Source organism: Tachyglossus aculeatus, chromosome 1, assembly GCF_015852505.1.
Source record: "Tachyglossus aculeatus isolate mTacAcu1 chromosome 1, mTacAcu1.pri, whole genome shotgun sequence".
Taxonomy (NCBI): Eukaryota; Metazoa; Chordata; class Mammalia; order Monotremata; family Tachyglossidae; genus Tachyglossus; species Tachyglossus aculeatus.
Genome location: NC_052066.1, coordinates 105495551 through 105509865, shown reverse-complemented (window position 1 = coordinate 105509865; position 14315 = coordinate 105495551). Strand labels below are relative to the sequence as shown.

Sequence of the window (14315 nt, the reverse complement as noted above, 5' to 3'; positions counted from 1 at the left end):
CACTGTTGTAAGCACTAGGGTAGATACAAGGTAATCAGGTTGTCCCCCGTAGGGCTCACAGTCTTCATCCCCATTTTACAGATGAGGTAACTGAGGCACAGAGAAGTTAAGTGACTTTCCCGTTAGTACTGCAGGGCTGGGGCTGGTAATAATAATAATGATGATGATGGCATTTGTTAAGCACTTACTATGTGCCTAACACTGTTCTAAGCGCTGGGGGGATACAAGGTAATCAGGTTGTCCCACTCGGGGCTCACAGTCACAGTAAAATGGGGATGACCCATATTACAGATGAGGTCACTGAGGCCCAGAGAAGTGAAGTGGCTTGCCCATAGTTACAGAGCTGACAAGTGGTGGGGCTAGGATTTGAACCCATGACCTCTGACTCCAAAGCCCATGCTATTTCCACTGAGACACGCTGCTTCTACCAAGCTACCATGCTGCTTGGTAGCGGGGGGGAAGAACCAAAGCCAGTCTCAAATTCATTCATTCATTCATTCAACCGTATTCACTGAGCGCCTACTGTGGGCAGAGCACCGTACAAAGCGCTTGGGAAGTACAAGTTGGCAACATATAGAGACGGTCCCTACCCAGCAGTGGGCTCACAGTCTAGAAGGGGGAGATAGATGACAAAACAAAACATATTAACAAAATCAAATCCAATCAAAATCAAATGGAAAGCGGGCCAAGGCTCAAGAGATGGTGGGAAAGTGGGGGAGGAAGTAGAGTTTTGGGGAACTGCAGGAGTGCTGGAGACTTGACTCAGTGTGCTCCCTGCCCCAACCCCCCCATTTCATGGACCCCGCTAGCCTGCCGGGGGGCTGGGGCCGGTCCAGGGAGGGACGGGCATAAGGGAGACAAGAAGCCTGCCTGTCTCCTTCCTCTCCAACCATTACTTCACTCTGCTGCCCAGATAATTTTTTTAAAGTTCAGTCCACATCACCCTGCTCCTCAAAGCCTTAAAACAGTTGCTCATCCATCTCCTTGCGGAAACTCCTTACCATTAGCCTCAAGGCTCTCGGTCAGCGCTCTCTCTCCTCTACTACACCCCAGCCTGCTAACTTGGCTCCTCTAACACCGATTTACTCACTGCACCTCAATCTCATCTGTCTCACCGCTGACTCCTGGCCCACAGCCTCTGACCTGGAACTCCCTCCCCCTTCATATAGCAATAATAATAATTTTGGTATATGTAGGAACTCCCTCCCCCTTCATATAATAATAATAATAATTTTGGTATATGTAGGAACTCCCTCCCCCTTCATATAATAATAATAATAATTTTGGTAATTATTAAGCGCTTACTATGTGCCACACACTGTTCTAAGCGCTGGGGGAGATACAACGTCATCAGGTTGTCCCACATGGGGCTCACAGTCTTACTCCCCATTTTTCAGATGAGGGAACTGAGGCACAGAGGAGTGACTTGCCCAAAGTCACAGAGCTGATAAGTGGCAGAGCCGGGATTAGAACCCATGACCTCTGATTCCCAAGCCCGCGCTCTTTCCACTGAGCCACGCTGCTTCATATCTGACAGACCACCACTCTCCCCACCACCACCTTCAAACCCTCCCTAAAACTACATTTCCTTCAAGGGGCCTTTCCTGACTAAGCCTTCACTTCACATATTCGCCCTCCCTTCTGTGTCACCAATGCCCTCAGGTCTTGAACTTCTTAGGCATTTTGATATTCACCCCACTCCCAGCCCCAAAGCATTTATGTACCTATCAATCAATCAATCGTATTTATTGAGCGCTTACTGTGTGCAGAGCACTGTACTAAGCGCTTGGGAAGTACAAGTTGGCAACATATAGAGACGGTCCAGTCAACCAATGGTATTTACTGAGTGCTTGCTATGTGTACAGCACTATACTAGAGAAGCAGCTATACTAGAGAAGCACTAGACTGGAGAAGCAGAGTGGCTCAGTGGAAAGAGGCTGGGCTTTGGAATCAGAGGTCATGGGTTCAAACCCCTGCTCTGCCAATTGTCAGCTGTGTGACTTTAGGCAAGTCACTTCACTTCTCTGTGCCTCAGTTCCCTCATCTGTAAAATGGGGATTAAGACTGTGAGCCCCCCGTGGGACAACCTGATCACCTTGTAACCTCCCCAGCGCTTAGAACAGCGCTTTAGCACATAGTAAGCGCTTAATAAATGCTATTATTATTATTTTTATTATTATTCTCTGGGCCTCAGTTACCTCATCGGTAAAATGGGGATTGAGACTGTGAGCCGCCCACCGTGGGACAACCTGATCACCTTGTAACCTCCCCAGCGCTTAGAACATAGTAAGCGCTTAATAAATGCCATTGTTATTATCATTATCATTATTACTAAGCAATTGGGAGAGTACAATGCAACAGAGTTAGCAGAAATGTTCCCTGCTCACAATGAGTTTACAGCTTAGGCGGGGGAACAGACATAAATAGAAATAAATTATGGATACGTACATAAGTACTGGGGGGCTGAGGGAGGAGTGAGAAGCAGGACCTGGACCTGGGTTCTAATTCCTGCTCCGCCACTTGTCTGCTCCGTGACCCTGGGCAAGTGACTTCCCTTCTCTGTGCCTCAGTTACCTCATCTATAAAATGGGGATTCAAATTGTGAACCCCATGTGGGCCAGGGACGGGGTCCAACCCAATTTGCTTGTATCCATCCCAGTGCTTAGTATAGTGCCCGGCACATAGTAAGTGCTTCACAAATACAATTACTATCATCATGTGCATACGGGGTTGGAATCCAAGTGTGAAGGCGATGCAGAAGGGAGTGGGAGAAGAGGAAACTACAGAGCTCCAGTCACACTCCTACAGAACTGCCGAGGGTCATAAAGGATCCACCTTCACCACAGACAAGGAGAAGGATCCCCAAAGATGCCAACAACCCACATCCATCTTAATACATTTCCTTCCCCTTGGAAGTACTGTCTTCTTTCCAGATTTGGAGATGTGCGCTGTGATGTGTCATGAGAATGGCTGAGATCATCATCATCATCAATCGTATTTATTGAGCGCTTACTATGTGCAGAGCACTGTACTAAGCGCTTGGGAAGTACAAATTGGCAACATATAGAGACAGTCCCTACCCAACAGTGGGCTCACAGTCTAAAAGGGGGAGACAGAGAACAAAACCAAACATACTAACAAAATAAAATAAATAGAATAGATATGTACAAGTAAAATAAATAAATAAATAAATAGAGTAATAAATATGTACAAACATATATCCATATATACAGGTGCTGTGGGGAAGGGAAGGAGGTAAGATGGGGGGGATGGAGAGGGGGACGAGGGGGAGAGGAAGGAAGGGGCTCAGTCTGGGAAGGCCTCCTGGAGGACGTGAGCTCTCAGTAGGGCCTTGAAGGGAGGAAGAGAGCTAGCTTGGCAGATGTGGGGAGGGAGGGCATTCCAGGCCAGGGGATGAAGTGGGCCGGGGGTCGATGGCGGGACAGGCGAGAACGAGGTACGGTGAGGAGATTAGCGGCGGAGGAGCGGAGGGTGCGGGCTGGGCTGGAGAAGGGGAGAAGGGAGGTGAGGTAGGAGGGGGCCAGGGGATGGACAGCCTTGAAGCCCAGGGGGAGGAGTTTCTGCCTGATGCGCAGATTGATTGGTAGCCATTGGAGATTTTTGAGGAGGGGAGTAACATGCCCAGAATGTTTCTGGACAAAGATAATCCAGGCAGCAGCATGAAGTGTGGATTGAAGTGGAGAGAGACACGAGGATGGGAGATCAGAGAGAAGGCTGATGCAGTAGTCCAGACGGGATAGGATGAGAGCTTGAATGAGCAGGGTAGTGGTGTGGATGGAGAGGAAAGGGCGGATCTTGGCAGTGTTGCGGAGCTGAGACTGGCAGGTTTTGGTGACGGCTTGGATGTGAGGGGTGAATGAGAAAGCGGAGTCGAGGATGACACCAAGGTTGCGGGCTTGTGAGACGGGAAGGATGGTAGTGCCATCAACAGAGATGGGAAAGTCAGGGAGAGGGCAAGGTTTGGGAGGGAAGACAAGGAGTTCAGTCTTTGACATGTTGAGCTTTAGGTGGCGGGCGGACATCCAGGTGGAGATGTCCTGAAGGCAGGAGGAGATGCGAGCCTGGAGAGAGGGGGAGAGAGCAGGGGCAGAGATGGAGATCTGGGTGTCATCAGCGTTGAGATGACAGTTGAAGCCGTGGGAGTGAATGAGGTCACCAAGGGAGTGCGTGTAGATCGAGAACAGAAGGGGACCAAGCACTGAACCTTGGGGAACCCCCACAGTAAGAGGATGGGAGGGGGAGGAGGAGCCTGCAAAAGAGACTGAGAATGAATGACGGGAGAGGTAAGAGGAGAACCAGGAGAGGACGGAGTCTGTGAAGCCAAGGTCAGATAGCGTGTTGAGGAGAATGAGACCATGGGAGCCACAACTCTTCATTTCCCCTCGTGAGACCATGGGAGCCACAACTCTTCATTTCCCCTCTAGATCATAAGCTCGTTGCGGGCAGGGAATGCATCTGTTTATTGTTATATTGTAACGATGATGATGATGATGATGGTATTTGATAAGCGCTTACTACATGCTAAGCACTATTCTAAGCGCTGGGGTAGACACAAGGTAAGCAGGTTGTACCACATGGGCCGGCAGTATGGGAAGCAGCGTGGCTCAGTGGAAAGAGCACGAGTTTGGGAGTCAGAGGTCATGGGTTCAAATCCCAGCTCCACCAACTGTCAGCCATGTGACTTTGGGCAAGTCACTTCACTTCTCTGGGCCTCAGTTACCTCATCTGTAAAATGCGGATTAAGACTATGAGCCCCATGTGAGACAACCTGATCACCTTTATCCTCCCCAGCGCTTAGAACAGTGCTTTGCACATAGTAAGTGCTTAACAAATGCCATCATTATTATTATTTTTATCCACAGGGAAAGTGGTTGGGGCTCAGAGGGAACCTCTTTATCATCCAAGGTAAGGATGGGAAGAGATTTGATCTGATTTGAAGGCATCATATCTACCCCAGTGTTCAGCAGAGTGAGGATAATGATGATGATCACGATGATGATGGTATTTTTAAAATACTATGTGTCAAGCACTGCTCTATATGTATATATGTTTGTACGTATTTATTACTCTATTTATTTATTTTACTTGTACATATTTATTCTATTTATTTTATTTTGTTAATATGTTTTCTTTTGTTCTCTGTCTCCCCCTTCTAGACTGTGAGCCCACTGTTCGGTAGGGACCGTCTCTATATGTTGCCAACTTGTACTTCCCAAGCGCTTAGTACAGTGCTCTGCACACAGTAAGTGCTCAATAAATACGATTGAATGAATGCTCTAAGTACCGGGGTAGATAGGAGCTAATGAGGTTGGACACAGTCCATGTCCCACCTGGGGCTCACAGTCTTGATCCCCGTTTCACAGATGAGGGAATTGAGGCCCAGAGAAATGCTGTGACTTACCCAAGGTCACACAGCAGACAAGCGGCGGAGCCGGAATTAGAACCTCGGTCCTTCTGACCCCCAAGCCCATGCTCTACCCACTAGGATGCACTGCTTTCCTAAGTGCTTGGCACAAATGAAATGCTTAACACATACCACACATAACAATAATAATAATAATAATAATAATAATAATAATAATGGCATGTATTAAGCGCTTACTATGTGCAAAGTACTGTCTAAGCGCTGGGGAGGTTACAAGGTGATCAGGCTGTCCCTCATGGGGCTCACAGTCTTAATCCCCATTTTACAATGAGGTAACTGAGGCACAGAGAAGTGACTTGCCCAAAGTCACACAGCTGACAATTGGCAGAGCCAGGATTTGAACCCATGACCTCTGACTCCAAAGCCCGGGCTCCTTTCCACTGAGCTACACTGCTTCTCTGAGACAGGAGAGAGAGCCCAGAGGCCTGTCGTGGCTCTGGCTTCTGACTGACCCTCTCTTGTTACTGCGAACAGCACAATGTCAGTTCACCTTCTCCCCAAAAGTGTAAGTCCAGTGTGTTGGGTTCAGAACACTACCTCCTGAGATAATTTATAATAATTATGGTACTTGTTAAGCGCTTAGTATGGGCCAAGCACTGTTCTAAGTGCTAGGGTAAATCTGATTTAATCAGGTCAGTGCAGTTACTGTCCCACAGCGGACTCACATCTAAATAGGAAGAACAGATGTTTTACGGATGATGAAACTGAGGCCCAGAGTAAAGTGATTTGCCCAAGGCCACAAAGCAGGCAAATGGCAGAGCGGGGATTACAACCCAGCTTCCTTGAATCCCAGGCTCCTTCCCATGCTCATTTCACTAGGCCATGCTGCTTCTCCATCACACAAGCACCAAAGTTGTCCTGACTTCACCGAAAAAGGAAAAAAAGAAACCCCCAAAACTCAATATTTGGATATTCCGGTTGGTAATATCAGGTATCTTTGCGGTCCTGGGAAGCCTCATCTTCAGGGACACGCACTTACTGGGAACTTTCTGAGTGTGAGACGCTCTGGAAGAGATAGGAATCTGCACCTCAAATAGGAAATATCAAATTCACCACAGGGCAGTCATCCACCGATCTGCCCAACTGAGAGGCGGGGTCCAGGGAAACCACACAGGAAAAAAGGAAACCACAACTGTAGTAAGGCAAGCACAGCAGCGATGAAAAACGAACCTGGCAGAAGTGAAATCATGTGTAGCCCCTCTCTCTGTACATAAAACAGAGACAATGTCTTTTTCCTGAGGCCCCCCGGTTGGTTCTGACTGACTTGGAGCAGGGTACAGAGGCTAATAATAGTAATTGTGGTATTAAGTGCTGACTAATTAGCTAGCTATATCAGCCTCCTCACCAGCCTTCCAGCCTCCAACCCTTTAATCTTCAGTCTTCACCACGATACTAACCCAGATCACCTTCCTGAAATATCGCTCAGCACGTCAATCAATCAATCAATCAATCAATCGTATTTACTGAGCGCTTACTGTGTGCTAGAGCACTGTACTAAGCGCTTGGGAAGTACAAGTCGGCAACACATAGAGACGGTCCCTACCCAACAGCGGGCTCACAGTCTAGAAGGGGGAGACAGAGAACAAAACCAAACATACTAACAAAATAAAATAAATAGAATAGATATGTACAAGATAAATAAATAGAGTAATAAATATGTACAAACATATATACAGGTATATATGCAGTCGACGGGTTAAGTGAAGTGTCGGTGCTCAGTAACCATGAGAAGTGATCTTCGCTGACCATTTCCCAGTTCGCCAATGGCTTCACGGGTATGTACACTCCAGGGCTGTTTTGGCACCCGGGCACTCGTTGACTTTTTATTGTTTTAAAATGCTTCGATGGCTTGTGTTTTGGATTAGAAGAGTCAGCCTCAGTAATCCATTTCCAAGGCTGAGATTTCCACCCAACTTGCTATAGCAAACTTGGTTCCCCTTGCATTGGCAACATCATGCAAAGCTAGTGATCGAGTTTGCCGATCACCAGTCAGTGCTATTTCTTGACCGCTTAACCATGTATACTAAGCATGTACTTCCCAAGGGCTTAGTACAGTGCTCTGCACACAGTAAGTGCTCAATAAATACGATTGAATGAATGAATCTGGGAGAGTACAATATAGTTGTTAGACTCAATCTCTGCCCCCACAGAGTTTACAATCTAGTGGGAGAGAGAGGCAACAAAATAAATTACAGATCGGGGGAGACAGACGAGGGAAGACTATCTGATAATAATAATAATAATAATTGTGGTATTTGTTAAGCACTTACACTGTAGTAAGCACTGGGGTGGATACAAGCCAATCGGGTTGGACTCAGTCCCTGTCCCAAGTGGGGATCACAGTCTCAATCCCCATTTTACAGATGAGGTAACTGAGGCAGAGAGAAGTGAAGTGACTTGATCAAAGCAGACAAATAGCGGAACTGGGATTAGGGAGAGTACAATATAGCTGTTAGACTCAATCTCTGCCCCCACAGAGTTTACAATCTAGTGGGAGAGACAGACAACAAAATAAATTACAGATCGGGGGAGACATATGAGGGAAGACTATCTAATAATAATAATTGCAGTATTTGTTAAGCAAATCCCATGACCTTCTGACTCGGTGCTCTATCCAATATGCCACGGTGACTGGTTAGGAAGTCCGGGTGATGGGGCGGGGGGCAGGATGTGAAGCTTTGGTTGGCAGGAAAACTGGGCAAGAGGAAGGCGAGGATAGAGCAGTGGGAAGAAAGTCGGAGCTGGGGAAGGCAGGGAGATGGAACTGAAGAGCCTGGAGCTGGGGGAGAGGAAAGCAGCAGAAGCAATCTGGGGAGAGAATTCCACTGAAGATGCTGCAAGTGGAGCAACAGTACAGGCAGCGACATTTGAGCGGCTCTTCTCAGAGGCTTATTAAACTATGTACAGTGCTCTGGACACAGTGAGCACTCAATAAATATGATTGAGTGTGTGAAGCCCATCTCCCTGCAGGAGGGCAGGCTGGGCAGAATTGGGAAGCCATAAACCAAAGGGCTTCTTCAAGTGCTGTCAATATTTTCATTGTTTTCTTTGAATATGATTTCACCTTTTCCATCCGTTTCCTTCGGTTCTACGTGTACATCCTCCCCCTGCTCAGACCAGGAATCGGGTCTTAACTCATTTAAGAGAAGTTATCGTGCTTAGAGAAGCAGTCCGGCTTAGTGGAAAGAGCATAGGTTTGGGAGTCAGAGGTTGTAGTTCTAATTCCGGCTCCGCCAGTTGTCAGCTGTGTGACTTTGGACAAGTCGCTTCACTTCTCTTCTCAAGCTAGCTCTCTTCCTCCCTTCAAGGCCCTACTGAGAGCTCACCTCCTCCAGGAGGCCTTCCCAGACTGAGCCCTCTCCTTCCTCTCCCCCTCCTCCCCCTCTCCATCCCCCCTCCCTTATCTCCTTCCCTTCCCCACAGCACCTGTTTATATGTATATATGTTTGTACATATTTATTACTCTATTTTACTTGTACATATCTATTCTATTTATTTTATTTTGTTAATATGTTTGGTTTTGTTCTCTGTCTCCCCCTTCTAGACTGTGAGCCCACTGTTGGGTAGGGACCGTCTCTATATGTTGCCAACTTGTACTTCCCAAGCGCTTAGTACAGTGTTCTGCACACAGTAAGCGCTCAATACGATTGATTGATTGATTCTCTGTGCCTCAGTTACGTCATCTGTAAAATGGGGATTAAGACTGTGAGCCTCACTCACTCCTCCTCACACAACCCCTCACTCTTGGCTTCAAAGCTCTCCATCACCTTGCCCCCTCTTACCTCACCTCCCTTCTCTCCTTCTCCAGCCCAGCCCGCACCCTCCACTCCTCTGCCACCACTAACCTCCTCACTGGGCTTCTTCCTCTCCTGTCGCGCCATCGACCCCTGGCCCATGTCCTACCCTGACCCGGAATGCCCTCCCTCCTCACATCTGACAAACTAGCACACTTCCCCCTTTCAAAGCCCTACTGAAAGCTCACCTCCTCCAAGAGGCCTTCCCAGACTAACCCCACCTTTTCCTCTGCTCCCCCGTCCCTCCCCATCTCCCGGACTCGCTCTCTTTGCTCTACCTTCCTCCCCTCCCCACAGCACTTGTGTATATATGTACATATTTATACTTATAATTCTCTTTAGTTTTTATTAATGATGTGTATATACCTATAACTCTACTTATAATAACGCTACTGATGCCTACTTACTTGTTTTGATGTCTGTCTTCTCATTCTAGACTGTGAGCCGGTTGTGGGCAGGGATTGTCTCTATCAGTTACTGAATTGTACTTCCCAAGCGCTTAGTACAGTGGTCTGCACATAGTAAGAGCTCAATAAATACGACTGAATTAATGAATGGATGTGAGCCCCATGTGGGACCATCTGACTGCACATAGTAAGCGCTTAACAAATACCATTATTATTATTATTATTATTATCTTCTGGTATTTACCCCAGTGCGTAGCTAAATGTCTAGGACTCAGCAGTTAAAACACGTTAGCAATAACAAGAATAAAAAAAAAATCAACAAAAAGCTCATCGGGTCTTCTCTACCATACAATATAAAACAATACCCAAATATTGGGGGCCAGTATGGCCTAATGAAAAGAGCCTTATCCTGGGAGTTGGAGGACCTGGGTTCTAATCCCAGCTCCACCACTTACCTGCAGTGTGACCTTGGGCAAGTCACTTCACTTCTCTGTGCCTCAGTTTCCTCATCTGCAAAATGGAGATTCAATTCCTGTTCTGCCTCCTACTTAGACTGTGAGCCCCATGTGGGACCTGATTATTTTGAATCTACCCCAGCACTTAGAACAATGCTTGGCACACAGTAAGCACTTAATTACTACTACTACTAATAATAATAATGGTATTTGTTAAGCACTTACTATGTGCAAAGCACTGTTCTAAGCACTGGTGGGGGGATACAGACTGTGAGCCTGCTGTTGGGTAGGGACTGTCTCTATACGTTGCCAACTTGTACTTCCCAAGCTCTTAGTACAGTGCTCTGCACACAGTAAGCACTCAATAAATATGATTGAATGAATGAATGAATACACGATGATCATGTTGTCCCACGTGGGGCTCACAATCTTTATCCCCATTTTACAGATGAGGAAACTGAGACATAGAGAAGTGAAGTGACTTGCCCGAAGTTACACAGCTGACAAGTGGCAGAGCCGAAATTAGAACCCATGACCTCTGACTCCCAAGCCCGGTTCTTTCCATTGGGCCACACTGCTTCTCTGCTAATAACAACAACAACAACAACAACAACAACAACAACAACAACAACAACAACAACAACAATAATAATAATAATAATAATAATAATAATAATAATAATGTTGGTATTTGTTAAGCACTTACTCTGTGCCAAGCACTGTTCTAAGCACTGGGGTAGATACAAGGTAATCAGGTCATTCATTCATTTATTCATTCAATCGTATTTATTGAGCCCTTACTGTGTGCAGAGCACTGTACTAAGCGCTTGGGAAGTACAAGTTGGCAACATATAGAGACTGTAAGCCCACTGTTGGGTAGGGACTGTCTCTATATGTTGCCAACTTGCACTTCCCAAGCGCTTAGTACAGTGCTCTGCACACAGTAAGCGCTCAATAAATACGATTGATTGATTGATTGATTGAGACGGTCCCTACCCAACAGCGGGCTCACAGTCTAGAAGAAGGTCAGACACAGTCCCCGTCCCACATGGGACTCACAGTCTTAATCCCCATACATATGGGGAAACTGAGGCCCAGAAAATGAAGTGACTTGCCCAAAGTCAAACAGCAGACATGTGGCGGAACCGGGATAAGAACCCACGTCCTCTTTCTTCCAGGCCCGGGATCTTTCCACTAGGACATGCTGCTTCGCTAGCTTTGAGATCTCTTGTAAACCAACTTTTAATCATCTAAGCCTGATGGTCCTGCTTGAGGATTGCCCAGGCTCACCTGCATCTTCTTCGACTCCCTCTGTCTCCAGGCTTATGCCCATCAGAAGGCTCATCAGTGCCCTCCCCAGCAGTCAAACGGGGACGAAAGAAAGGATATCATCATCAATCGTATTTATTGAGCGCTTACCGTGTGCAGAGCACTGTACTAAGCGCTTGGGAAGTACAAGTTGGCAACATATAGAGACAGTCCCTACCCAACAGTGGGCTCACAGTCTAAAAGATATGACACACTAGTCTGTCCCTTCTCCCTCTTGTTTGCATCTCAGGGAGAGGAGGTTGGGCTAGGGAAAGCAGTGAGTACCTACTGCTAAAGCCAAGTTTGGGGATCCCCTGGGCATTTCATTATCAATCAATGAATCAACGGTATTTATTGTGCGCTTACTCTGAGCAGAGCACTGTATTATAAGCGATTGGGAAAGCACACTACAAGAGAATTAGCAGACATGTTCCCTGCCCATAATGAGCTTATAGTCTAGAGGGGGAGGCAGCCATTAATACATAATTCATAGTACATAATTTAAAGATTTAATTCATTCATTCTATCGTATTTATTGAGCGCTTACTGTGTGCAGAGCACTGTACTAAGTGCTTGCGAAGTACAATTCGGCAACATGTGGAGACGGTCCCTACCCAACAACGGGCTCACAGTCTAGAAGGGGGAGACAGACAACAAAACAAAACATGTCGACAGGTGTCAAAATAGAACAAACAGAATTAAAGATATGCACATAAGTGCTGTGGGGTTGGAGGGTGAGGTAAATATCAACTGCCCAAAGGTCACAGACCCAAATGTATAGATGATGAAGGTGAACTCATTCACTCCCACGGCTTCAACCAGCATCTCTACAGTGATGACACCCAAATCTACATCTCTGCCCCTACTCTCTCTCCCTCCCTTCAGGCTCGGGTCTCCTCCTGCCTTCAGGACATCTCCATCTGGATGTCTGCCCGCCATCTAAAACTCAATATGTCCAAGACTGAACTCCTTATCTTCCCTCCCAAACCCTGCCCTCTCTCTGACTTTCCCTTCACTGTAGATGGCACTACCATCCTTCCCATCTCACAAGTTCGCAACCTTGGTGTCATCCTGGACTCCGCTCTCTCGTTCACCCCTCACATCCATTCCGTCACCAAAACCTGCCGGTCTCACCTCCGCAATATTACCAAGATCCGCCCTTTCCTCTCCATCCAAACTGTTACCTTGCTGGTTCAATCTCTCATCCTATCCCGACTGGATTACTGCAACAGCCTCCTCTCTGACCTCCCATCCTCGTGTCTCTCCCCACTTCAGTCTATACTTTACGCCGCTGCCCAGATTGTCTTTGTCCAGAAACACTCTGGGCATGTTACTCCCCTCCTCAAAAATCTCCGGTGGCTACCAATCAACCTACGCATCAGGCAGAAACTCCTCACCCTTGGCTTCAAGGCTGTCCATCCCCTCGCCCCCTCCTACCTCACCTCCCTTCTCTCCTTCTCCAGCCCAGCCCACACCCTCCACTACTCTGCCACCACGAACCTCCTCACTGGGCCTCATTCTCACCTGTCCCATTGTCGACCTCTTCCCACATCCTCCCCCTGGCCTGGAATGCCCATCCTCCGCACATCCGCCAAGCTAGCTCCCTTCCTCCCTTCAAATCCCTACTGAGAGCTCACCGCCTCCAGGAGGCCTTCCCAGACTGCACCCCCTTTTTTCTCTTCTCCTCCCCATCCCCCCCGCCCTACCTCCTTCCTCCCCACAGCACCTGTATATACATTTGTACAGATTTATTACTCTATTTATTTTACTTGTACATATTTCCTATTTATTTTGTTAATAACATGCAAATACGATTGAATCTAGCTTTATTTTTATTTATTCTGATGACCTGACACCTGTCCACATGCTTTGTTTTGTTCTCTGTCTCCCCCTTCTAGACTGTGAGCCCGTTGTTGGGTAGGGACCGTCTCTATATGTTGCCAACTTGTACTTCCCAAACACTTAGTACAGTGCTCTGCACACAGTAAGCGCTCAATAAATACGATTGAATGAATGAGAGTGAGCCGGAGGAGAAAAGGGGCTTAATCAGGGAAGGCCCCTTGGAGGAGATGTGACCTTAATAATGTTCTAAAGGTGGGGAGAGTGGTGGTCTGGCCAATATAGATGGGGAGGGGGTTCTAGGCTTGAGGGGGAGGATGTGGGAGGACCTTTTCCCCCCACACTCAGATGATGGAGGGGTGTCTATGTGGACAAAGAAATGAATTCTCACTCAAAGACAAACTCAAAAGCTCTTGTGGGGTTTCAGACTGTCTGGGTCGGGCTCAGGAGCACTGTGGCGACCGGTGGAAAAAGCGATGGCTTCTACCAAACGATGGTGCTCTCGGCTATCTAAACGGAGGCAGCTAGAGAGGACAGTGTTGCAAGAGTGGAGATGTTGCCGGTACTGCTGGCCCCTGGTCCTCAGATGACCCCGGTTTGTTTATGACTTCATGCAGCTCCAAATATTTCCCCTTCGCGTGTGGGCGGAGAGGCCGGGGCAGTTCTCCAGCTCCCGAGGATGCCCCTGTCTTCACCCTGGATGGGGAAGGCCCGCTCACCCACCCTTAGGAGACCCTCTGCCGAGGTAGTCACTGCCCGGGTCAGCTGGGCTAGGGGAGCCAAAGCCAGGCCCGCACGTGGGCACTCCGATCAGAGATCACCCTTTTGGCCGGCAGGATGGAACATGTCCTCTCCTGGCAACGGTTTCTCCTCAAGGAAAATTTGGCCTCTGGGACAAAATGCTTAACGTTCGCATTTTAGCAAATCTCTTCCTCGGGAGGAAACCGAGACGGGGCCGGACGCGGTTTCTGTGAACTGAAATTTCCCCATCGTGGGGCTTGATGTTGCCAGTGAGGGATCCCAGCTTCAGAGAAAACCGAGACTACTCGACACGGGGCACGCTTCC

General features: G+C 47.6%; 1 protein-coding gene and 1 non-coding gene across 4 annotated transcripts in view; both read right to left on the bottom strand.

Moving 5' to 3' along the window:
- The window catches only part of RIN2 (Ras and Rab interactor 2), a 251078-nt gene that overhangs the window by 126803 nt on the left and 109960 nt on the right, over window positions 1-14315 (bottom strand). The gene's annotated exons all lie outside the window — the stretch shown is intronic.
- On the bottom strand, window positions 7296-7427 carry LOC119934743. The gene has a single exon (XR_005453005.1). It is a non-coding gene; the product is annotated as a small nucleolar RNA SNORA66 (small nucleolar RNA).